The sequence below is a fragment of the Gadus chalcogrammus genome, chromosome 5 (assembly GCF_026213295.1).
Source record: "Gadus chalcogrammus isolate NIFS_2021 chromosome 5, NIFS_Gcha_1.0, whole genome shotgun sequence".
Taxonomy (NCBI): Eukaryota; Metazoa; Chordata; class Actinopteri; order Gadiformes; family Gadidae; genus Gadus; species Gadus chalcogrammus.
This window is the reverse complement of record NC_079416.1, coordinates 2,275,286-2,302,873: the sequence shown is the minus strand read 5'-3', so window position 1 is coordinate 2,302,873 and position 27,588 is coordinate 2,275,286. Positions and strand designations below refer to the sequence as shown.

General features: G+C 46.0%; 1 pseudogene; it reads right to left on the bottom strand.

Moving 5' to 3' along the window:
- On the bottom strand, positions 1–27,588 carry LOC130382694 (gamma-aminobutyric acid receptor subunit beta-1-like; annotated as a pseudogene).

Below are 27,588 nucleotides of genomic sequence, written 5' to 3'. Positions count from 1 at the left end.
TTAGTGGACGTAGTAGAGCCAGTACACCAGGTTGAAGAACGTGAAGATGATGGGGAAGATGACGCGCGACCACTTGTCTATGGCATTGACATCCGTCAGGTCCGGGATCTTCACCTTGAGCTGCGAGGCCCTCCTCCTCAAGCGGCTCTTCTTGTGGGCCACAGGGCGGTCCAGGGCGGGCCGGCCGTACATGTCCCGGCTGGTCATGGGCTTGCGATACTGAATGCTGGCGCTGTCGTAGGAGAACATGGTGACTCGCGGGTCGTTGAGCGCCCCCATCATTTCGGCGCCGCTCATCTCGTTGGTGAGGTTGGTCAGCAGGATGTTGCCGTGGGCATCCACCTGAAAAATAAAATGCCAAGGTGCAATTTCATTTCAGGAATGTTTTGCCCCAAAACCCGACCTACCGCAAACGATTAATGAATATATTGTAACTTGAGCTTTGATTGTGATTGTAACAGTCACATTTTCTTCCTTATGATTCGTGATTCCATATGACATATTATTTGGACATGAATTATTTATCATACGATTACCCATTATGGCTTATGGATTAAGCTATATACATTCACCCACTTGCACTTTGTTGCTCTCCAGCCGGCTCTTGTTCTCATTATTGGTCTTGGCAGCCTTCTCCGCCACTTTCTTCTGCAGGTGCGGGCCCCGTCCGAAGAAGATGTAGTTGACAAACGCGTACTCCAGCAGAGCCAGGAAGACGAAGACGAAGCAGCCCATGAGGTAAATGTCGATGGCCTTGACGTAAGGAATCTTGGGCAGAGTCTCCCTCAGATGGGTGTTGATAGTGGTCATTGTCAGAACCGTCGTTATGCCTGTAAACAAACGACGAGATGGGTGAGCAAGAGGGAGTCTTCCTCCATGAACACACACAGGTTACACAGCACACAACATCAAATGGCAGTCTATCTTTACTTTTCCGTGTAATCAATCTTGGTTTGCCAATGCTAACATCAGTCAATCAACAAGTGCAAGTGGCATAAATGAACAGCCCCTTCATTTTAATTTCATCATTGCAACGCTCCCTCTGCCTCCCTTCATCCTACAGATTGTAGGGCGGCGCATAGACGGCGTAGTATACCCCGGGTTAGTCTGCCTCCTTGCAGCGTCGCCGTGTGCTTCATGAGTGGGCTTGGGACTCGTCACATGAGGCCGCATCATGTATGGCCTTGTGTACCAGTCCCCTAGACCCTGACTTTTCCATGCTCCCTCCCTACTGTTGGCTATAAGGAGAAGCAGGAGCAGCCCTTTACGGTCGTGGCACAGCCCTCTATCGCCTGGTCGCTTAGGCCTGCCCTGCAGTGGTATTTTCTGATTGCAGACGAGCAATACCATCACACATGATGTGAAGATGGGCCGGACAGTTTGTTCTCAGCGATCTGCTCGCCCTCTCTCTGAGCACTATGCGTGGAGAGAGTGAGGCGTTTACCAACATGGTTTGATCGCTGAGATGGGGACCTCCCATTCAGCTCCCATTAGCTTCACCGTCCCCTACTCTTTTTGTGGTTGGTGGAGACTATGTTGCAGGAACCCGTTGCGAGCATGGTTTTGCAGCGGAGGTGGCTCGTCTCTTGGGAGAAGAGCACATTCTGGATCTTGCGTTTTCAACTCATCAGTTGTTATGCAGAAAATCACCCCCAGAGTTTGACCGCACTGTCAATCATGATCCTGTTGGGGCTGATGGCAGCTGCCCACCCCGTGGTTCCCCTGTGCCTGATCTTTTTACACAGACTACAGCGTTGGCTTGCTCGTCAGAGGTTGGTTTCCAGGCGACACAGGCCAACCTACACTTCTCAGGGGGGCACTATGCCTATGTTCCCCTCAGCATAGTGCCATGTTACGTGGTTGTCTTCACGGGCGCCTTGTTGGCGGGTAGGGGAGGCCCCACTGCACACATAAATTTGCTAGAGCTCCCCTGATGCGCAGCCACTATGTTCTGATCAAGACGGACAGTGGTCGGTGGCGGCTTACATAAACCAACCTGTCGCTCCTCGGCACCTCCATCGAGAAGTGGTCGAGCTCTGGCTTTGGGCTGATCTGAATCTGCCCAGCCTAAGAGCCCTTGCATAACGCGGTTGCCCAGCACCTCAGGGTTGACCTCATGTCACACACCAGTCCCCACCGAGACGGGAGGCGGTTACATCCCGGTGGACCTTTTCGCGTCCAGAGAGAACACCCACTGCAGGCTGTGTTGCTCTACCCCCAACAGTATCCTCCCTGCTGGGGGTAGACGCGACGGCGCACACACCTTTGCCGTGGGCTCTCTTGTCTGCGTTCCCGCTGCTTCAACTGATCCATCTTCTTTTTGGGACCTGTTCAGACAGGAGGATCTGTGCCTCATTCTGGTGGTCCCAGAGAGCCGTCCGCTCTAGGGTTTTTCAGGGCTCGCATTGGTCTGACTGGCACCGGCCACGGCGCATGGGATGGATGTGCAAAATGTGAAAATGTGAAAATGCTTGACCACGTTCCATTACACAAAACAGTTGTTTGTGTGTTAAAGCGATGCTGCCATGGGCCGCTACACTCCGCTCTACACAGGGTGTGGCCGTTTCGAAGGCTCTACTCTAGGGCTTTTTCGGTGGAGGACATTTGAGCGGCTGCGTCATGGTCATCCCTGGCGTCTTTAATATCCTGTCCTCTAACCATTTATAATGGATGTAACCCTTGTCTTTTATATGAAAAAAATACTACAAGGCATTTATTGAGAAGTGAATTTGTTTGCTTGTGTGGACCTTTTCCAATAGTCGCTATCATAAGTCGACAGATTTGCACATTTGTGTGTTCACCGGCAAACTTTAGATTCTTCGTTGCTTTTCGAAGCCTCGCTGCTCTGTTCATTGTGACGCCTGCCAGCGGTTCCTCCTACCGCCTCTCGCTGGGAGCGGACGTATGCGGGGGCCTCGTTGCTCGCCACAGTTGGCAGCTTGGGTCTTCCTAGCTTCGCCTCCAGTGGTGGCGGACGTAGAAGACGCATTGTTGCTCTCCATGCCAGTTTTTCCTGGATCCTATGAAATACGGGTTGAGTCAGAGGTTACAGACTCACTCTATTCTGCTGATCATTGCTTTGCGTGTTTTTCTGAGAATTTTGTGTTTTTTATTTAGCTGTTGTGTTTTGCACAACCTCCTATTGAGTCTGATGTGCCCTGAGACATTGGTCCCTGAGACATTGGTCCCTGAGACATTGGTCCCTGAGACTGGGGTCCCTGAGACATTGCTCCCTGAGACATTGGTCCCTGAGACTGGGGTCCCTGAGACTGGGGTCCCTGAGACTGGGGTCCCTGAGTCGTGGGTCCCTGAGACATTGGTCCCTGAGTCGGGGATCCCTGAGACATTGGTCCCTGAGACATTGGTCCCTGAGACATTGGTCCCTGAGTCGGGGGTCCTTGAGTTGGGGGTCCCTGAGACTAACCCTAGCTCTATGATCGTAAGCGTAGCGTCTAGTTTCCCACCTGCTGTTCCTTCCAATTAGTGAAAGTATAGCATGGCGGACGAATTCTGCTGTGCGCCGCGTTATACTGTATACACGGTGCCGTGGGAAATTTTTGATTGGTGCAGTGCTGTAATGTTCATGCACGGGACAAGGCCATACGGCGAAGGCTCGACGGCTACGCCTACAACAAAAGAACTAGAGTTAGACTAACATAACTATTGTTCTTATTTGTGAGGCTGACTGAGCAGTGAGCACAGCGTAAGCTGAACTAGCTACACTCTCAGAGCGAAGCTCTGAGAGTGTAGATCCTCCCGGGCAAACAAAAATATGCTTCACATATTGCAGGTTCCAAAAAGAAAACCAAAGAGAAGAATCATTATTATTAACCTAGTCAGCAAGGTAAAAAGAAAACGCATCAAATACAAAGTAGTGTCGTAGCTCTAATATAACGTAAACAATATTCTAAAATAAATGTAAGTATATTTTATTCATTAAATGTTTTATAGAGATTGCAGAGAGGCTTGACATATTAACATTATTTTTGATTTGAACATTTTCGATTTGAAATTTTTTTGTCTTTTTTTCAGGGGGAATTTCGAGGTTTTCAGTTGCAAAGGTTTTTTTTGGAGAGAAATGCTGAATAAATGCATCATATTTTCGAACTGAAAATAATAGTTTGGATAATCGTGATTTCAATATTGACCAAAGCAATGATTATGATTTTTTCCATAATCGAGCAGCCCTAGTACTACTTTCTGCTTCTATTTCATTTCATAACGTAATATAGAGAATATATTATTTGTATATTAAAAACCAATCAAAGCCACGTTTATGATCATAACTGACCATTTGACAATGTTTTTTTTTTTTTTTTTGAAAGAAAATAATTGATTCATCATTTGTAGGAAATAAATAACACTATTTGTACTACTATATCGGATGGGGATTAGACAAACCTTGATAACCCTAACCATAAACTAGAAGCAGACCAAGGCGTTCAAGTATCGCAAAACCTCTCAAGCACCTTTTACCAATAAAGGTGTCATTCCACGAGAAACCGTTTAATCTTGTTCCTTTTGAAATACGATAGGTCACCCAGGGTTGCATATGTATGCTGAACATGAAAATGTTCTTCTACTGCGATTGCCTTCATTAGCAAATGAAAAAAAATAGACGCATGGTCAAGCGAATGAGCGAATTAGAAAAGCCTCACCAACTGGCGTCAGTTGGTCAATTAGTATTCATGGCCTCGCACACCTTGGCTTGCGACGGCCCATGGGAAGACTGTATTGATTTGGCAGCCAGGTGACACAGAGCCCATCTCGGCGTGTAGGAGGTAACAGCATGGTGCTTACGTTGCGGAACAAGCTTGTGCCTGTGCTATTTGTGGCGATAACAAATCAACGTTGCATCTCTTGGTTTTGGACATTCATTCACCGTGACCGCGGCTCCTGGTTTCACGTGTCCGCGGCCGGGGCACGGTGGGAGTCGTGGCTGCTGGGAGTGCCCGGGTGGGAGTGCCCGGGCAACGTGACCGTGCAATGCGGTCACGGTGTCCGGGCCGCGGTCACAGTTCCTGGGCACCGTGATGCACGTGCCCCGTGAGTGCCCTGGCTCTTTCTCTCTCTCTCTCTCTCTCTCTCTCTCTCTCTCTCTCTCTCTCTCTCTCTCTCTCTCTCTCTCTCTCTCTCTTTCTCTCTCTCTCTCTCTCTCTCTCTCTCTCTCTCTCTCTCTCTCTCTCTCTCTCTCTCTCTCTCTCTCTCTCTCTCTCTCTCTCTCTCTTTCACTCTCTCTGTCCCTGTCTCTCTCTCGCCCTCTCTCACTCTCTCCCTCTACATCTCCCTCTCTCTACATCTGCCTCTCTGGAAGTTGAATTGGTTTTATTACTGTGACAGTGCTGTTGGCGAATCAGAGGCGAGACATTTGCATGTCATGAATATTCACGAGTAGGAGACAAAATCATGTCGTTCCTCCCCGCCCACCCCCTCCACCACAGTAGAACAGTGTGAAACAGGAGCACCAGAGCATTTTTTTCACCAAAACCGACTCACAGGGCATTCATTGCTACTAGTGACCACCGCAAAATGAATGAAAAAACTATGCAATGACACCTTAAACATCTCAAGACAGACTATCCCTTCTCATTGGGTTGAACTCCAGTGCTAATACTCTGGTGCCCCAATAATCCATCCAGTTGATAATTCCTTAGCTGCCACCATAGCGATTGCTACCACCTGAACGTTAAACCCTAAACTGAGCCTATCCTTCAGTCTTGTATTGGCTACTAATGAAAATACAGGTAGGTTAGATTGTTGGCGTGATTACTCAGGCTGATTGCCTTGCACTTCCTCCTCAAGGTAAAATAGTCCAAACATTAATCAGAAGAAATGGGGTAAGAGAACATGAAGTACCTTACCAAATGTATTTGATGGTTAAGTGGATATAACGTCAAATGTAAGAATATTTTGAAAATTATTATAAAACTAAATAGGTAAGTTGAATGCCTGACCCAATTTTGACAAGCCTGAACCCCTATTTACTTTTATTTACCATGGTAACGTTGACTCCCTGAAATGTTTGGTATAGATCAGTGGGATAATATCAATAGGTTTAATTTGCAAGTAACTGAACTTGAAAGCAGTTTAAGGCCCAATTGCATTCATGTTGTGTTCAAACATTACTGCTGTTACTGTGACTTGCAGGTATATCATCAAGTGACAGATCAAGCATGGGGTCTGCACGTGCCAATGGTGGAAAGAGTGGGGACACATCATCCCTGTCCCTGTAAACATCAAGCATTCAACGCAAGACGCTTCATGACGTGAAGCACACACTAGAGACCAGCAGACTTGTGCTGCGACTCCAATGAAAACAACAAACAACCATAACAGTTGACCTTGAAAATGTGAATGCAGAGCTCTTTATAGAAAGACTGTGTGATTCAGCTAAGATGGTTGCAATGAGTAAAGGCTGACCATGTAAAAGGCTCTCACATCTAATTAGCATTTAGGATGCACACAGTGATTCAGAGGGAAGGCTTTGTCAATTGGTCAAAAAGACCCTTGAGGCTGAGGTCATATACTTGAACACAAAATTCCAAACCACTCAGAGTATGTGTGTGTGTGCTTGTGTGTGTGTGTGTCGTTTTGTGTGCTTGTGTGTGTTTGTGTGTGTGTATGAATGTGTGTGTGTGTGTGTGTGTGTGTGTGTGTGTGTGTGTGTGTGTGTGTGTGTGTGTGTGTGTGTGTGTGTGTGTGTGTGTGTGTGTGTGTGTGTGTGTGTGTGTGTGTGTGTGTTGCACATGCTCATTCCCAGAAGCGTCCATTGTATATATTTGCACTCTAACTAATGAAAGGATAATTCTTAACCTGAAACTCACATTTTCAGAAGAATGGTGATTCTGAGTCTAGGCCAAAAAGTAAAATCTGTATTAGAGGGATGTAAAGCTATTTTCATAATTTCTCTCTGTAGCAATTGTTCGGTTGTTGTTATATTGTTATTATGATGCAATTCATATTATTCTCTTTATTATTATTACATCTGCTGTTTCAAACTTTTTTGTGAAATTCTTTGCAGTGCTTGGTAGCCAAATATTGCACATATGATTGTGACATTTATATTATAATTTGTTCAATTGAATTCAGGAAAATATTTAGAACATATTGTATATCATGTTATTCACAGAGGGAAAAATATAGTGGAGGGCATGGTTAGTCAACTAAACTTATAACAGGTCAGGGTTAAGTAGGAATGAACCCAAGTTTTCATTGCCATTTTGAGTAAAGTTAGACCATGCAAGACCCTCCATGTTCCCCATACAGATTTTTCCATCAGCATAACTCCCTAATGTCCTTATCGCCTTCGAGCTGACACAAATTAAAATGCCTTAGAAATTGAAGTTGTTTAGATACAATGATTGCATTAGATTGGCACATTAGCCAAATGAGTGACTGGTGTATTACTGACTGACCCACTTCCTTAATGAATGTTATGACTGATAGCACCGTTCAATTCAAACGTTTCTGTGTGTCAAATATGAATGCACCACTTTGCACGAGGATAGCCAAAAAGTTTTCTGTCACTTAGGCCAAGCCACAACTTGAACTGCACTTGTGTGGAATTTGTCGAAATATACCTACCAAAACATATGAAATCATGCGATTATTTTCCTTCCTTATAAGTTACTCAGGAATGTCAATGAGTGTCACAAAACCAGCCTTTTATTTTCCTTTTATTTTCCAGCCTTTTATTTGGGCAAGGGCAGCTAAGTGAGCAGGGGTTGAGAGAGTATTGAAAATCTTTAGTACAGTACAAGTACCAATCAACTCCCCTCAAGTATGGGTGAAAATTACCATTTGAGAAACCTACTCAACTTAAAGTAAAGAATTCCCTGGTTAATAAATGATTCAAAGTAAACGTTAGTTTCCAGTTGAATGTTTTCCTATTTCATCAACAAAACCCAATTTTTTTTAATGAAGTAGAGAATATAGGCTATTTAAACAATTACGTATTGCAACTGAGAATTGAACTATCTCCTGCTCTCTGCTCTTCCGTCACATACCCTTTTCTTGATCAATTTCCCCATCGGTCCTAAAGTGAAAATAATTAAAGGGGACATATTATTGCAACAGGTGTGATTGTGATTAGCCTTACAAGCCGTTTTGAAAATCTTTCCCATATGACATCACTAGGGGGCTTGTCCATCTAGATCTGTGCTGGATAGATGAGCAACTTTTATGTCAGTCCACTGGGTAGGCTGGTAGACTGATCTATCAAGCACAGATCTAGGTGGACACGCCCACTAGTGATGTCATATGGGGCCGATTTTCGAAATGGCCTGTAAGGCTAATCACACTCACACCTGGTGGCATAATATGTCCCCCTTAAAAGACTTAAAAACCAAACCACATTGACATCCCAACTTCTTCCCAATCCCAATATGCCATATTTACATGTTGCAGTAGAGGTGCTCGGTGCTTGACGTGTTAGTAAGTAGGAGTTAGTTAGTTACTAGGAATGCACCCCTTATATTGTTTTAACGAGTCACTACAGTCCTAACGCCTTCATCCTTCTGAAAAAGCACAAAGATCATAGCAATTACGAACCCAAGGCCACTCTGGCAGCCGAGGCGTCGTAGTTGATCCAGAAGGAGACCCAGGACAGGATGGTGATCAGGGTGGAGGGCATGTACGTCTGCAAGATGAAGTATCCAATGTTTCTCTTCAGCTTGAAGCTCAGTGACAACCGCGGGTAGGAACCTGTGAAGGTAACATCCAGCATACAGTCAAGACCCAATCTGGAGACACACTACAGTAACATCCAGGATACAGTCAAGACCCAATCTGAAGACACACTACAGTGACATCCAGCATACAGTCAAGACGCAATCTGGAGACACACTACAGTGACATCCAGCATACAGTCAAGACCCAATCTGGAGACACACTACAGTGACATCCAGCATACAGTCAAGATCCAATCTGGAGACACACTACAGTGACATCCAGCATACAGTCAAGACGCAATCTGGAGACACACTACAGTGACATCCAGCATACAGTCAAGACCCAATCTGGAGACACACTACAGTGACATCCAGCATACAGTCAAGATCCAATCTGGAGACACACTACAGTAACATCCAGCATACAGTCAAGACCCAATATGAAGACACACTACAGTGACATCCAGCATACAGTCAAGACCCAATATGAAGACACACTACAGTGGCATCCAGCATACAGTCAAGACCAGGGCTTGAAAACAAAATTATTTTTCAATCGTTCCGCTCCGAACGTAACCTGTATATTTAACATTTTCGTTCTTGCGTTCCACCACCAACATATCGTTCCTGAACCGGTTCGGAAAGTAAAATAACGTTCGTTCTTAACGTTCCGGCAGTGTTATTGGGCCTAGTCTATTTTTGTGGTCGATAAAAGGGTGACCAGATGTGTCGCTTTGTGCGGGACAGTCCCGCATTACCATTACTTTGTACACGTCCCGCAAATTGAGACGTTGTCCCGTTATTGACAGTCAGACTCACTTTTTTAAATAAGTGTTTTATAATCTGGCATTTATCAAATAGCTGTGTGTAGACAGCAGTGAGGGCTGTCATCAGGGAGCGGGCGGGCTGTCTGATCATGTCAATGAAACTTGGACGCGGACGCAGGTTAAGGGCACGCCCACCAACAAGAAACAATGCAAAGGCGATATAGTGGACTTGGTTAATTTAGCTCACGTTACCTTTGTCGAAGATAGAGCTATGTGCAACTGTTGCTTCCAAATCGCCTCTCGCCAGGGTGGTGGTGGGAATTTGTGACAACTGAGCTTAGCGGGCGGCGAAGTGAACGCGGAAGTGACCGGAAATATTTATATTTTTTCACGAAATAGGCTATGCTTTTGTGAAATTTTATAGGCTATATAGAGAACGAAAAAAAACGGTTTTGGGGATTTCAGAATAACGTTTCTGTTCCGGAACAGTTAAATTCCGTTCGTTTTCGGTTTTCGTTTTCGTTCCTTGAACCGGTTCGGAGCCCTGGTCAAGACCCAATCTGGAGACACACTACAGTAAAATCCAGCATACAGTCAAGACCCAATCTGGAGACACACTACAGTGACATCCAGCATACAGTCAAGACCCAATCTTGAGACACAGAGCAAAGGGGCTCACTGCAGAAGACTGGTTCAGAAGATTATCATTATTATACAATTATTATCTTAATAACATAGTGTGTGCTTACACTTTGCTATATAAACAAACTAGAGTAGGACCCTGTAAGGATCCGGGACTACATGGATCCCACCTTAAGAGGGTGGTGTCAGAGGCTATAAAACACACTGAGCTGCTCTGCTTTCTGCTGTGCTCTGTCCATCCCGCTGTCCAGTCTTTGCACTACCAGAAGTTTATTCTGCCTTCAACTCCCCCAGTCTACAGTCCACGTACCCATCCCTCTCTAACACCTTAGAGGAATGCATTTTCTGGTTCAGACACAGCTTCAGGTCCTTGTTGTTTTCATGTGTCACAGACACGCTACAGTTGTTCTTTCTTATATCCACAGCCTTAGAAATGACTATCTGTAAGGTGCAGAAAGCTTGCCTTTTCATGCTTTAACACCATCAGTGACTCAGGGGTGACGTGAGTGCAGAGTTTACCTCCGGCCACTAGGGGATAGTGTTGTATTGCAGACCGCTGACCGGCTGAGTTGGCGGTCTACCTTGTTGTGTTCGCTAGCATTGCAGACGTTCCCGTTGCATAGCATGTTGAGCTGCTGGCATGATTCATGTGAGTCTTTCCTGATCAATACAATTGTTATTGTTAGATACTTGAGATATTTATGTGTGTATGCATTTATGTGCATGTAGGAATTACTGTTGTTATTACGTTTGTAGCTTACATTGTTATTGTGTGTGATTGCTGCAGGACTTCTTCATCGTTGTCATTAAATCCAAACTCTGACATCGAGGAGTGTATTTCTTCATGAAGAAGTCATGGTTGTCGTTGGATGTACTGCTCCTGGCTGCGCTTTCGAGACCGGAGATGTGTCTGAAGCACTCGCCATTGCGCTGTTGACGAATCACGGACTTGTCCATCGGAACCCGCCGGCCCAGATCCCGACTCTGCATGGTCCGAAACTTGATCGGCCTAAGGTCGATGTTGGCGTGATGATAGAGGAATGGAACGTTTTCATCCGTCGCTGGGACGTCTTTCGCACCGGCTCAGGCGTCGGGGCTGCCCACGCCCCTTTCCAGTTATTTCAGTGCGCTGGGCCTGAACTTGGAGATAGCATGTTGAAGGCCAATCCCAACATCACCTCCGGACCCCTGGTGGATCTGATCGCTGCCATGCGTTCACTAGCTGTCATTCCGGTTGCCACATGTGTCCTGCGCACCGAGAAGCTTTAGCTGCACCAGGAACGTGATGAAGCATTCCGTGCCTTCACCGCCAGGGTGCGAGGGAAGGCGGAGACATGCGTCTAGGTTGCGGTATGCGAGTGTGGCAAGGATGTGGACTATACCGACCATATCATCCGTGATGTTCTGATCAACGGGATTTACGACTCAGACATACGCCGCGAGACACTGGGGATATCTGACATTCTGCAAAACCAGTGAACGATGTAATTGCAGTCGTTGAAAACAAGGAAATGGCCCGCAATGCTCTCCCGTCGTCCACTATATCAGCCATGTCGTCATTCCAGCGCCTACGGAGAGATCAACAGACGGGCCCCGTCCCGACCCCAGCCCCAACAGACAGGGCTAGGCAAGCCTCGTGCCTGGGCTGTAAAAGCACCTTTAAGGTCTTCACGGAGGGATCACGCGGTTGGAATACCAAGCCTCACCAGATTTGTGTCGGTTGCTACAGGGCCCGCCGACACAACAGCCATCAAACGACGGTCAGCAGGCTGCCATGGAATCGGTGCCGATCTCCCAGATTTCATCGGTTCAACTCAAAGCACGCCCTGGCCGACGCTGCGGGGGCCGTCGCCGCACTCGGATGACACACAGCACTATCGGTGGCTCGGGCTCGGGCACCACATCCCATCAGGCTCGGGCACCACATTTTCTCCAGGGGGGAATGGAGGCGGGCCAAGCTAAGTGACCACCCCCCAGTCTTAATCACCATCTCGGTCGACAGGTCAGTCGGGCCGCGGGGCAGCATCAACCACCGAGGCTCAGACAATGAGGTGAGCATATCCGCGATCGCAGACACTGGCGCACAATCTGATCTGTGGTCTCTTGAGGAGTTCCTCGCCTGCGGATTCTCGCGTGATGACCTGCGTCCTGTCAATCTTAGCCTGTCAGCTGCCAACCGCTCCCCCATAGCCATTGAGGGAGCATTCTTCGCTAGGCTCTCAACAGCCCCCAGCGACAGTGGTGTTACGTCCTGCCGCTCGATGGTGTACGTGAGCAGCTCAGTTCGAGCGATGTACCTCTCCTACGAGTCACTGCTTAACCTCGGCCTCTTCCCTGCGGACTTCCCATCAGGTAACAGTGGAGGACCCAGAGACGAGCATGGCCCTGGCGCACGTGACATACCAATCAAGCCCTTGTTTGTGAATGCTACGAGGTCTGCCGACAGTGGCTGCACAGACCAGGGTAATCCCCAGGACGCTCAGCGCTCATGCCCCAAGCGTACAGCCCCTCCCCCACGGCCTCAGGCGTTACCGTTCCCCTGCTCACCGGAGAACAATGGTTGGATGAAAGATTGGCTACTAGAGAGATACGCCTCATTCACATTCCACACTTGCCCTCATCAGGCTTTGCCTTGCATGGAGGGGCCCCCTATCGAAATGCACGTGGACCCAGCAGCCACACCGAAAGCATGCCACACCGCGGCTAATGCGCCTTTGCACTGGCAGCAGAAAGTCTACAACGACCTCCTTCGGGACGAAGCCCTGGGAGTCATTGAACGTGTGCCATACGGTGAGCCAGTGACATGGTGCCATTGTATGTTAGTCACAAGGAAGCACGATGGCTCCCCCCGCAGGACCGTGGACCTCTCACCTCTTAACAAGTTCTGCCAACGTGAAACCTTCGCCACTGAATCCCCATTCCACCTTGCACGTCGCATCCCGGGGGACACCTGGAAAACCATCACGGATGCCTGGAACGGCTACCATAGTGTGCCCCTGCGTGTGTCGGACCGTCGTCTGACCACCTTTGTCACGCCCTTCGGCCGCTGGCGCTACATCAGGGCGCCGCAAGGTTTCCTGTCATCTGGGGACGGCTACAACCGTCGTTTTGACGCCATCCTCTCGGACTTCGAGCGCAAGAAACGTTGTGTGGATGACACTATCCACTATGACGCTGACCTGGAGCATCACTGGTGGAGGACCATCGATTTCCTGAAACGTGTCGGCCGGTCGGGCATTGTGTTGAACCCAGATAAGTTTCAATTTGCGGAGAGGTGCGTAGACTTTGCTGGGTTCAGGATGTCAGAAGCCACCATAGAGCCGCTTCCGAAGTACTTGGACGCCATCCGGGACTTCCCCACCCCGGACTCCACGATGGATATCAGAAGCTGGTTTGGCCTGGTCAACCAGGTGGCGAACTACGCCCAGTTGCGCGACACTATGGCACTATTTAAGCTGTTCCTCAGCCCACGCTGTAAATTCTCATGGTCCCCTGAATTGGAGGAAGCCTTCCAAACATCCAAACAGGCAATAATTGGGGCCATCCGTGAGGGCGTGGAGATCTACGACATGCGGAGGCGCACCTGCCTCCGCCCTGACTGGTCCAGGCGTGGCATTGGCTACTTCCTGCTCCAACAACATTGTAGCTGCACTTCGGGCATACCTGACTGTTGCCCAGGAGGATGGAGGATCACCCTCGCCGGTTCGCGGTTCCTATCCTCGGCGGAGCAACGCTATGCGGCCATCGAAGGAGAGGCCCTGGCCGTGGCCTGGGGCCTGGAGCAGACGCGATACTTCACGCAAGGATGTGACAACCTCGTCGTGGTCACCGACCACAAGCCCCTTGTGAAGATCTTCGGCGACCGCACACTAGATGAGATAACAAACTCACGCCTGTTCAGACTCAAGCAGCGTACCCTCCGATGGCGCTTTGACATTGTGTACCTACCTGGCAAGAGCAACCATGCTGCTGATGCGACTTCGAGGCATCCTTCCCTCTCGGGCTCTGCGAACGGCCTCTCATTGGGATCGCCTAGCGTACCTGACACTGTAGAATCCACACTTATGGCTTCCATCCGCGACAATGCCCATGAACTAGGAGCCATCTCATGGTCCCTTCTCGCACGAGAGACGGCAGCTGATGCGTGCCTCGGCCACCTTCTGTCCCTGATCGAGCATGAGGGTAGGGTTGATGTTAATGACCCTGCCCTAGCGAGTCTGTCACCAGTCTGTGGGTCAATCTACGCGCAGGATGGCGTCCTCCTATATCACGGCCGTGTCATGGTTTCACCGTCCCTCCGTGAAGGAGTCTTTCGGCACCTCCATGCCGCCCACCAAGGAGCTTCTGCGATGAGGCAGCACGCCCGTGCCATAGTCTTCTGGTCCGGGATGTCGAGGGACATCCGAGCCACCAGGTATGGATGTTCAGACTGTAACCGCAATGCTCCGTCACAGGCATGCACGCCGCCCCTACCATCCTCACCGCCATCTACCCCGTTTGAGGCGGTGTTTGCTGACTTCTTTGATTATGGAGGCCGCCACTACCTGGTTGTCGGTGATCGACTCTCGGGCTGGGTGGAGGTCCTCTGCTCCACAGCAGGCACTGATCTGGGAGGCTCGGCTGGCTTGGTTCGCCACCTGCGCACGTTCTTTGCCACCTTTGGCGTGCCGGAGGAACTTTCGAGCGATGGTGGTCCAGAGTTCAAAGCTAGCAGAGGACTTCCTCCGATTATGGCACGTCAAACATCGCGTGTCCTCGGTTGGTTTTCCCCAGTCGAATGGGAGGGCGGAAATGCGGTGAAGACTGCTAAGCGTCTTCTGGTGTCCAACACTGGCCCAACTGGCGGTCTTGATCATGATTGTTTTTTGCGTGCCATGTTGCAGTTCCGCAACACACCTGACCCCGACTGCAACCTCTCACCGGCGCAGATTATATTTGGTTGTCCCCTTCGAGACTCTTTTTCTTTCGTCAACAGGCTAGAAAAGTTCTCGAAACCCTCATATCCGACCGCTCTGGCGCCAGGCATGGGCCGTGAAGGGGGACGCCCTTCGGACCCGGATGTCCCGCACCACTGAGTCTTTGAGGGCTCACTCGAGACCGCTCCGCCCATTGGTACTTGGTGAGACAGTATTCCTCCAGAATCAGCAGGGCCCGAGTCCACACAAGTGGGATCGGTCAGGGTTCGTGGTGGAGTCACTGGGTCACGATCAGTATCGGGTTAGGGTTGACGGGTCGGGGCGCCTGACTTTTCGCAACCGGCGATTCCTTCACAGCTACACTCAGCCACCCCCTACGCCCGGCAGCAGCCAGCTGCCCCGGGGTGTCGTTCCTCAGGCAGCAGACGGACCCCGTGACGCGGCTTTGGACACCTCCCCGCCGGAGCCCCCTGGTGAGGCATCCTCTGGTCTCGGGGCCCGGAATGTCCCCGTTCCTACGGGCGTCGACCCCAGTCGCCCCATCTTGGACAGCCGTTCCGCGCGAGGAGGCCACCCAGACGCTACGAGCCCGAGACGGGCCGTTGGATACAGGACTGAGTCCGTTAACCTATTCCCGTTCATAGCTTTCCGGACTGGGGGGGATGCAGAGGTTACCTCCGGCCACTAGGGGATAGTGTTGTATTGCAGACCGCTGACCGGCTGAGTTGGCGGTCTACCTTGTTGTGTTCACTAGCATTGCAGACGTTCCCGTTGCATAGCATGTTGAGCTGCTGGCATGATTTATGTGAGTCTTTCCTGATCAATACAATTGTTATTGTTAGATACTTGAGATGCTTATGTGTGTATGCATTTATGTGCATGTAGGAAATACTGTTGTTATTACGTTTGTAGCTTACATTGTTATTGCGTGTGATTGCTGCAGGACTTCTTCATCGTTGTCATTAAATCCAAACTCTGACAACGAGGAGTGAGTCATAGAGAGTTCATTGATTCCACGTACATCATGTGCTTGGCTGTAGGGTACCCCATGCCTACAAGTCTTTCTTTATTTTGTTCCCAATGATTCCTCCCTGCTTCCCTGTACTCCTTTAGCTCCACAGGAAACCTGTGTGAAGCTCAACAAAGACACCAAGGAGCATTCCTCAGACTAAGCAAGTAGCAGTTGCAGGCTCATGATTTGGAACAGTAAAAACACATGAGTCACTCTGACAAATTAATTAAATTTTCCGCCATGACAGTTGACATCTTTCCAAGGAACATAAAGAAAATGTGTTTTATCCTTTATGATCATTTTGAAATCACTATATACATTTCAGTTACCTGTAGCAAACACTGCTTTCTTGGAGAGCGTTTGATAGTCCATAATGGAAAACTGGGGAAGTTCGATGTTCTCCACCCCCGTGACCGACCCCGAACTCCCTCCTTGCCAGTAGAACTCAATGTCATCAGTGGTGTATCCATCTGTACGAGCACATGTCACAGGAATAATTCAGCCTATATGGGCTACCTTCAAACGCTAATAAAGAGATTTGAGAATACACTGACATTTTTATATTTACACTCTGATAAATGTTGGTCTAAATTGTTGATATTATGCATACAAATTGTGAATAATAAAACAAGGTTAGTTAAATAGAAGGTATTAGCATCTTTATAATAATATTATTTCCGGGTGTTGTGGATAATTCCAATAGGGGAGCCTTTCAGTGCTGAAAGGCTGCATGCATATTTCCTTTTACATCCGTGCTATTTCGTAACGGCAACATGGATCTTATAGATTAATATTTAAACAATTTTATATTTGACATTTTTCACTACTAGTATACAGATACTAAGTTTAATGTCAAATGCCTTCTTTGATAAGATTGTTCAAATACATTTAACATTACATTCAAATCAAGTGAAAGGAAGGTTCACATGCCGTTAACACCCAGTGCCCTTCCCTTCAGACTTTGGATTCAGTGAAGTCTGTTTTGTGAGAGCACTGTATAGTTATATCTATTGTCTGCGAAATGTTACTGAGCAAGGGAAATATTTGATTAAAAAGCATCAACTAACCAGTATAAAAAGTACAGTAACATCATTTGAACATAATTTCATAGTAAATGAAATCCTTGGAAGTTAAAGCAAAGCTTTGTTGATTAGCATATCTTAACAACTGACTATTGACTAATCTAAAGTCTACATTTCAACAAACATTGCCCAAAAAATGTACTCTAGATGGTACAGTGATATAAGGTAGGGGCCATTCCAGCTCTAGATGGTACAGTGATATAAGGTAGGGGACCGTTCTGGTTTGGGAAAGTTCTTAATCGGTGTTTAATCGCCGCAGCATGCTATGAATCTCTCAGATGCTTTGCCGTTTCTCAAATAAAGTACAAGTACAATTGAGATTTTCAGTCTATCTTCACATAGAATTTAACACAGTGTGATGATATTCCAGGGGGAACATCAATGCTTTGTTGTTAAGCTCCAATTTGGAGTACACTGGGCAGAGATTCTTTGTTAAGACCTTGAAGAACAGCCTTGACTTTGCAGGCAGGTACTATCTATTATTTAGCTGCAGCAATCTGGAGACATTTAGTTAAACAAGAAATGGCAGTTGGCATTAGTTGGTTTAAAGTGCTGCACGGCCTCCATTGCCTGCGACCCCCACAGCCCTTTATGAACACACACAGACTCACTTACAGCTCTCTATCTCCAAGGTGCAGTTCTGTTCGTCCAATGGGTATCTGCGCAAGTCCATCATGCAGGCTGCTGTAGTTGTGATCCTTATGGAGAGAAAAAAATAAGGGTCCAAATTATATATGCACATTCACCAAATGCCATTAGAGTTACCAACTTTAGGGACCGCATCACTTTTTTTGTTGTTTACCTGTGTACAATGACCTCAACAACGTTTGTTTACGGCTCACAACTAACAAGTTACTCACAAGTGTACAAGTCTACAAGTAACTGTTGCTGCTACCGATGCCCAGTCCTCACATTTTGGGCTTTCTTCAGTTGGACAATTTTTGTCATTTGGACAATATTACACCTCTCCTGTTTCCAAAGTTTCTTTAATGTTTTTGCAGAAGAGCAGGGTGAAACATGATCCCTGTCCTAGCCCTAAGTATTGTCCAACCTTTTGGTCCCCTGCATATGCAGCCGACCACAGGAGATTGCTGACTTTGATTTTTTGATTGAAAATAAATGATTTAAGTACTGTAGTTTGAAAATACCCTGAGAGTGGACCACAACATTTTATACTGAAATATTCCATGGATGTATTGACTAATAGATGGGTTTGTTCTATTTTTCAGAAACTATCCAGTTCAGATATTGGAGTAAATAGCTGCAGTAGAAAAGTGACTTAAGTAATTAGCACGTACAATCTACATTACTCCTCTACAACTGTATGTTGAATCCCTTGAGCTAAGTTGCTCTGTGTATATTCCATCTCTTTTTTGCTATGGAACACTACACCAACAGGCCTGTTGTAACGGGTATCTCAGTATCAAAGCCTTCATGATACAAATCTATTATCAATTATAAACCCAATGATAAGCATGTTGTACATGTTGTAGCTGCACATGTTCGGTTCCAGCAAAGTACTTCTACATAATGTACTACCAAAATGCATAAAATTATAAAAATGTGTTCCATGTAGCCATTACCAGCTGTCCTCAATCTTCTGACAGCCTGTCTATATTCAGCCACCACATCGTCAAGACATGAAAAAACCATCCAGCAATGAATATTCATATTCTCCCACATTGCAGAATATTATATGGTTGTCGACCCTCTGAGAGGCTGCATGCATTAAGAAGTGCTCTAGATAAATTATAAAACAGGTGCGGAGAGAGTGGACATGGACAGACAGTTAGAAAGGGAGGGTGTTGGGGTAAAAATAGAGTTTCAGGCCAGTAGCCTGTTAAAGGAAAGTCCGCAATTTTTTTTTTTTATCCATTTACTACGACTACCCCTACGAACCCCTATGTGTTCACAGTTAAATCTATGCCTTTTCTGAATTCATCTATAGAAATGAAAAATCTTAAATAAGTGGACAGCATACCAGTAAATGATACTGTCATGGGCGAAAAGTTGATATTAACTCTGGGGTCATGATATCAGAAAAGAGGTCTATATTCTGGACCATCATTTGAAGAGAGGACTAGAGTTGTCAACCAGCGGGGAATCAGATGATATTGAAAGGTTGTGCACAGGCCTGGTGAAGCTCATTGATGAGTGTGATAGAAGACATTCAATAACCAATTGGTAGTAAATGCGAGCTGCTTTTTGATGTTTTGGGGCTTCTTAAACATTGACTTCTGTGCTAGTTTCAATTTAAAGGTACTGTAGGTATGATCTAATAGCTATTATTTCAGTGATATTTGTTTGGAATGGCATAGCCATTTGTAAGCCGCTAGTTTTGAAGTGCTTCCGCCTCCGCTTTTTAATACTGCTCCAGTGGTAAATATTTTAATATTTTAATTGTTGAAATTGTTATTGGCGACAGTAGTTTGCTTTAACAGCAGCTACGTGCATACTAAAACGAATCAATCCAATGGAAAATATAGGCTATCATTACGTTGCAAAAACATTTGAAAAAAATCGCACAGGTCTTTAATTTTCTGCATTTACACGATGAATCTATAAAAAGCAATACGGCAAAAGATATTGCTGAAAACTTTCAAATAACTTCACTTGTGTAAAGCATTGTGTATTGCTTTCCATCTGCAATTTTTAAGTACCCTGCGCAGTGTGTGAACGCAAAAGATTGTGGGTATTAGGGCATGAATTTCAGAGTGTTCTCAACATTCGAACAGTACTTGTCAGCTTTCTATGACGTGGCATCCTTAAAGGGCGGCTGTTGAGCATTCTTCCTTCACAGATGATTGTGCTGACCCTGAATACTATGGGGTTGGTTTAGAGACAAGGATGTTCAGTGATGATGGCCATATTATTTCATCTCATCGCATCTCATCTTCATCCATTTATCCGGGGTCGGGTCACGGGGGAAGCAGCTCAAGCAGGGGGCCCCAGACTTCCCTTTCCCTGGCCACATTGACCAGCTCTGACGGGGGGATCCCGAGGCGTTCCCAGGCCAGTGTTGAGATATAATCTCTCCACCTAGTCCTGGGTCTTCCCCGAGGTCTCCTCCCCACTGGACGTGCCTGAAACACCTCCCAAGGGAGGTGCCCAGTGGGCATCCTTACCAGATGCCCGAACCACCTCAGCTGACTCCTTTCTAAGTAAAGGAGCAGCGGCTCTAATCCGAGTTCCTTACGGATGGCTGAGCTTCTCACCCTATCCCTAAGGGAGACGCCAGCCACCCTTCTGAGAAAACTCATCTTGGCCGCTTGTACCCACGATCTCGTCCTTTCGGTCATCACCCAACCCTCATGACCATAGGTGAGGATAGGAACGAAGATCGACCGGTAGATCGAGAGCTTTGCCTTGCGGCTCAGCTCTCTTTTCGTAACAACGGTGCGGTAAAGCAAACGCAATACCGCCCCCACTGCTCCGATTCTCCAGCCAATCTCACGCTCCATCGTACCCTCACTTGCGAACAAGACCCCGAGGTACTTGAACTCCTTCACTTGGCCTAAGGACTCATTTCCTACCCGGAGTAAGCAATCCACCGGTTTCCTGCTAAGAGTCATGGCCTCAGATTTAGCGGTGCTGATCCTCATCCCAGCCGCTTCACACTCGGCCGCCAGCCGATCCAGTGAGTGCTGAAGGTCGCAGGCCGATGATCCAATGAGGACCACATCATCTGCAAAAAGCAGTGACGAGATCCTCAGACCACCGAACTGCAACCCCTCCCCACGACTACGCCTCGATATCCTGTCCATTTATATCACAAACAGGATTGGTGACAAGGCGCAGCCCTGGCGGAGACCAACACCCACTGAGAACGAAACTGACTGGCTGCCGAGGACGCAAACACAGCTCTCTCTACTTACCATATTATTTATCCATTAATAAATCATGATCAACCTGCATTTCCTCAGTGATTGACCAGCTATGGTTGGCCAGCTCTAGATGGTTCAGTGATATAATGTAGGGGCCATGCCAGCTCTAGATGGTACAGTGATATAAGGTAGGGGCCATGCCAGCTCTAGATGGTACAGTGATATAAGGTAGGGGCCATGCCAGCTCTAGATGGTACAGTGATATAAGGTAGGGGCCATGCCAGCTCTAGATGGTACAGTGATATAAGGTAGGGGACCATTCTGGTTTGGGAAAGTTCTCATTTGTTTGTGACTGGCGAAACTGTCTCCACAGTTGTTGATGTAGTCCATAATAGAAGAGGTATATATGACTTGTCTATTGAGAGACCAGGACTGGTTCCAGCCCCTGAATCGCCACCCTCTTTTAAAATAAGTTCTGTTGTTGGTTGCTTGAGTGGTACAATGCATGGCAATAATCTTTACTGAGCCAATCGGGTCTTGTAAATATATACAGATGGAATCCGTGATACCATAATGAGCAATAGAAAACAACACTGCTTATCACGTACTGAAAGTTGGATTCAACTTTTTGATCTCTCCAGAGAGAGGAAAGTTGAAGAAGGAAGAAAGTTCAGCTTGAATGAAGTGAAACGAAATATAAATTCTGGGTGTTTTTTTTTTTTCTTTGTACATTAGAACTAGTGAGGATAACGTCCTCGTACCACAGCCTTACTGTCCTCACTGATGAGGATAACGTCCTCGTACCACAGCCTAACTGTCCTCACTGATGCTCCGTTGGATGAGAGGTTTGTAACCTTACTGTCCTCACTGATATTCCGTTGGATAAGAGGTTGGTAATTTGGGACTAGAAACAATCCGTAAATTTACTTGCACCGCGAAACCCAGATGACCAGGTTACGTTCATTATCCAGTTGAGGGATATTCATCGCTGTGTTAACATGGTCACTGCATTCTGGTAACTGGGCAACCCTAAATTGCAGAATTGACTTGCATGCTGAATCCAACCACACCATTGGATGATGGGTGATCGATCAACAGTTCTTGATTTGTTGAGCATGTTTACAAAACAAAGCCTGGATATATCTTTTTAGGTCCTCAACAAGGTTTCTTCCTGTAGCCTACCACGAGACATCGGGCTCCTCTGACCAGTAGAGCTGCTTCAGTGGAATGTGCTGTCCCTTATTTTGTTGAGGAGCTTAGCAAATACCAGACGGCCTTGCCTTTTTATTCCTGAAGTTTTCGTAAATTGGACACAATATTATTAATATACGACAATATAAATACTTTAAATTGTCAATCATATTGAGTTAAAGGTAATTTTACTGTATTATTTTAAAGATAATTTGAATTAGGTTGAGGGTTGGACGCCACAGTTGTCCTCCTCCTGAGAATACACACTAACCCCTTTTAAAATTGTCATTGTGATTCTAATTCTACCTCTTCCTTGAATCTACCCATTCTATCTAAGAGGGTCGCACAGTGGTCGGCATCATGATATCATCAAATAATAATCATAATCAATCATAATGCCTGCTGCTATGCAGTAATTTGACTCACTCAATAACCAATATTGCTATTGGGCAATGTGATGTTTGCCTAACTGCCTTTTTGTAGTTCTATTTCGACATCAAAATTAGCGGGTTTGTAATCTAGGTTGGTAATGTATTATCAAACGACTTCCCTTGCATTGTATTGTATTATGTCAAACAATATTTTTTGATTTAATCTAATGTCAAAGTGCAAAGAATGAATATGGAGCTGTTGCTCAATGCAAGGAATTTCGATATTTGAAGTCTAACACAGCGAAGGCAAACATATATTTACCATTCAATAGATATCCAATACATGAGAGCAGGAAAACTACTTTCTCACCCCTCATTGTGTCTTTAGGTTTGTCAGCAACACAAAAAAATACACCAATGCCAGACTTATTCCGTAACCCTTTGAAAATGTATGTATTGATGGAAGTGAGAAAGAATATGTAAAACATTCTTCCAATAATACTTAATAAAGAAATGGTAGGCTACTGCTGTAAATGTACCAATATCGATATTCTATAAGAAAATTTATATTTCTTTATATTGCAGGAATATCCACTTGCAGGAATGCCTTCATTAAAAAAGCTGTGAAAGTTAAAATGTTCGTCATATTTAGAAGTAAGAGGTTACTGAAGCGAGGACTGGCTCATGCCCAATCTCATAATCACTGTTGGAGAGGTGTTATCAGTTAACAATAGACCCAAGTGTTGTCATCCCTTGGGAATATTAATAAAGAATTTGTTAATCACCTCGCCCTTTAAGTGTGTATAGCCAAGACAATCAATATGGCACATGGTTCACATGGTCATTATACGTTACACTATTGTTACCAAGCTCATAGCATTCTTTTCCCGCCATACATTTATGTTTTTAATGAGAATTTGTAAGCCAGGTTGATGTCGGACAGTTATTTTCTTCCTTGTTTTTTTAATATATTTTTTTGTCTATTTTATGCTTTACTCATGAAAGATACAATGAAAGTTAGACAGGAAGGTATGGCAGGGGGAGAGAGGACATGAGGCACATGGCATCAGGCTGCAATCAAACCCTTGCCATAAGGACTGAGTGTCAAGCCTCCTCTACCGTTCAGCCATTGGGGCTCTTTCCGGCTAAACTTTTTCTGCCTCTTTGTAGTTTTCCATAGTCTGCTGAGACCAATGGTTCCAGTAACCCTTATTTGGGCAGACAAATTATGTTGAAAATGGGTGGTCTATGAAGGTAAACATCAGAAATTCTGAAGTATCCTAGAGGCTGGGAAATTGTGTAGTGCAGGTTCAAGTATTAATTAATCTCCTGTGGGTTAATACAATGTTAAATTAGATGCCAGTATTTCTAACAAGTTTGAATGGTTTAGTGGAGCTTATGCCCCAGTGTGACCTACTCACAGACCCTGAGGGAGCTTGATTATTGAATTGAATACAGTGGATTAAGTGAAAATACATTAAACCTGCACTATGTTACCTTCTCCTGCAGCTACTTCATTGTCAGATGACAGTACTTTCATCGACAACGATATCGCTATAACTCTAACTACAACTCACGCCACTGAAAATAATAGCTAATGGGAAAACAGACATAATGCAGCTTTTATATATTTTACTGGGATGGTAGAATGATCCGTGTCCTTCAACAACTACGAAGTGAACAAGTTAACATGCTAGCCCTTGTGAAGCAGATCCATCTTGTGCTTCTGCTCCGGGCCTTCAGCTTTGTGCTGGACATTCTTTCCGGGGAGATTCTTTGCTGCTGTGGCCATGCATTGATCGGTCCTATGCCAAAAAAGTACCCCTTTCTCTGTTCCATTTGCTGTTGTTGGCAAATGTGTGTGTGACCTTTCCTGCTGGTGTGTGCAGTATTCTGGAGCCTCTACCACGGGATATCTTTCGTCCTCTGCTGCATGTGTCTCATCCTCTGTGTCAACCGTTGCATAGGTTCTTCTGGGAGGGGGGTACCTGTTGCTGGCGTACCGCCGGGCGGGGGGCACGCTGGGGTTGCTGGCCGGCATTACGTGCCTGGTCAGCTGTGTGTGTGTGTACAGTCAATACCCTCAACCCAACGATTTATGTACAAATAGCTTTTTTTTTATATCATTAACTCATTATTATTATGATAACAACTAATTGCAGATGGAGGACAACGATGCATTATCATGTGAGAGCCCCCTCGCAATTGCAAATCAAACTCTGCCTCAAAACTATTGAGGCAGATTTGCATATGCAGAGTAAAAAACACAACGGCTGTCTCTATTTTTAAAACTGTCAAGTCATCGTCATCCTCCTCCCATCAAAGCACATAATCTCTTTAAAGCAAGAGTTATTGACATCCACTGTCCCTCCCTCGCCCTTAGAGGCTGACACCGCTGCAGCCAAGGCCACAACCTAGCTCACTAGAGCTGGGGGAAGCGTTGGGCTCTGGACTGGATCACTAGAGCTGAAGCTGTGGGCTCTGGACTGGATCACTAGAGCTGAAGGTGTGGGCTCTGGACTGGATCACTAGAGCTGAAGCTGTGGGCTCTGGACTGGATCACGAGAGCTGAAGGTGTGGGCTCTGGACTGGATCACTAGAGCTGAAGGTGTGGGCTCTGGACTGGATCACTAGAGCTGAAGGTGTGGGCTCTGGACTGGATCACTAGAGCTTAAGGTGTGGGCTCTGGACTGGATCGCTAGAGCTGAAGGTGTGGGCTCTGGACTGGATCACTAGAGCTGAAGGTGTGGGCTCTGGACTGGATCACTAGAGCTGAAGGTGTGGGCTCTGGACTGGATCACTAGAGCTTAAGGTGTGGCTCTGGACTGGATCGCTAGAGCTGAAGCTGTGGACTCTGGACTGGATCACTAGAGCTGAAGGTGTGGGCTCTGGACTGGATCACGAGAGCTGAAGGGTGGGCTCTGGACTGGATCACTAGAGCTGAAGCTGTGGGCTCTGGACTGGATCACTAGAGCTGAAGGTGTGGGGCTCTGGACTGGATCGCTTAGAGCTGAAGCTGTGGGCTCTGGACTGGATCACTAGAGCTGAAGGTGTGGGCTCTGGACTGGATCACTAGAGTGAGGTGTGGGCTCTGGACTGATCACTAGAGCTGGGGAAGCTGTGGGCTCTGGACTGCAGGGTGAGCAAAGCTCCATAAATGATTCACTGTCATATTCTGCTCCAGAGATATAAAATAAAATACATTGGTTCACTGGCAGATGTATTTTTTTGGAAAATGTTGCTGATGCAGCAAACCTAAACATCAGAGGTGACAGCTGCTTGAAGAGTATCTGTCACTCTCTGGACGAGAGGAGATATTGTAATGACCGATTCATTATGTCACAATAACATTCTTATGTCGTACAATTTGGGCAATATATTACCAATGTCAGCTTTCTTTAATGATTTGGAAATGATGGGCCATTCACATTGCAGCGGGCAAGAGTATGTAATACAGGAGTACCATTGGTACCATACCATTGTTCCACTTTACCATTTGAATCATATTTTGTTCCTTTTATTTCTTCAATTCTTAATATAAATTTTCTATTTATTCTTTTGCTTTCTATACTCACCAAAATACCCGGAATTCCTTGTATGTGCAAATAAAGCAATAATGCTCTTTCTGGTCATTGATCCAGTTGCTTAAAATATTGAGCAGCCCTTTGCTGGACCAAATCACAACTGCACCAATATAGAGCACAGCACCAATGTTTCCCTTAATCAAAAGTTCAACATTAGGCCTTATCATAACTGACCTTGATCAAACAGCAGGAAGTCCCGCCTGGCCACACGAAAACAAAATGTCATATGTTGCTCATTAGCACCCAGAGATTTACAAATTATTAGGTTGATACAACATTGTTGGAAAAGTTCAACAATGTTTAGATTGAGGTAGATAGTGTATGGTTGGAACTGTTTTTACAACATGAAATCTTACTCCCTTTAGACATTTCTAATTAGCAAGGCCTGCACACCTATATATTATATATGCATAATTCCTTTCTCTTTCTTTGCTAAAATCAATCTTTTGTTCTCTACAAAAAGCCTCCTCTAATTCATTATTATGTGAATGGCCCATAAGGCCTAGACACGTTTGCAGCTTGGTTGGACAGTGACATTCTATTCGATTTGAATCTGCTCTAATCACATCTTGGCCTTTTGCAATATGACGCAATGTTAATAAAGCCAAGTTCACAAGTAATGCATAAATAATAACATAATTTATAGATGAATATGCTGTCATGGTCTTTCACTTCTTCAAAGTGGATAATCTTTAATCGGCTAAGGAATACAGTCTGCAAACCGACCAAAGAAATGTTTCAGGGATTTACACCCATGCAAGCATCACACCGGGGTGAAACATGTCAGTGAGTGTACACCCATACAAGCATCTCGCCGGGGTGTAACAGGGATTCTGCTCTCCTTAGAAGATATATATGTGTGTTAACAGGTTTATCTATCCTTAAATAGGTTATCTAACACTAGAGCCATCAATACCATAGCCATGCTAGATTACAACATCATAGGAGCCATCTGAGAGATAAGCTATGACAGTAAGACTCTTACCTAAGGCCGTACAGCACAGTTCCATCTGGATGCAGTCGTATCATGCGGTTCTTGACTGTCACCCCGTGGACGAAGGACTTTTGTCATTGATGAAGTAGGTGTCTGGCACCCACAGTTGATCTGCCACCCTGTTGTCCAGGGTCAGGTTGAGTGGGATCCAGTGTAAGAGAGACGTTTGTCCCTCCACGACTGCTGGAAGTACATGGTGATGGTGTAGTCCTGAAGGGAGGTATGAGCAGGTGTAAGAAAAGCGGTTGCGTAGTAAATGTCAGCCACCAACTGAGTACTAAGTAGCCTGAAATCAGTCTAAAATGTGTAACCCAAAGATGTTTAACCTCGTAATCTTCATTACCAGCATTTGAATGGTGTTAATTAAAGTCTACTTAAAGTTGTCCCACAAATGCCCTTTAAAACATACAGGAAATTCTATCTTTAGGTAAAATGGCCCGACATGAAATGAACAGTATCTGATGCTTTGGGGACCAGCCTGTTCACATGACCACCAGAGCTGATGTCTCCAACCTTCTCTGACCTACAGTCCACAT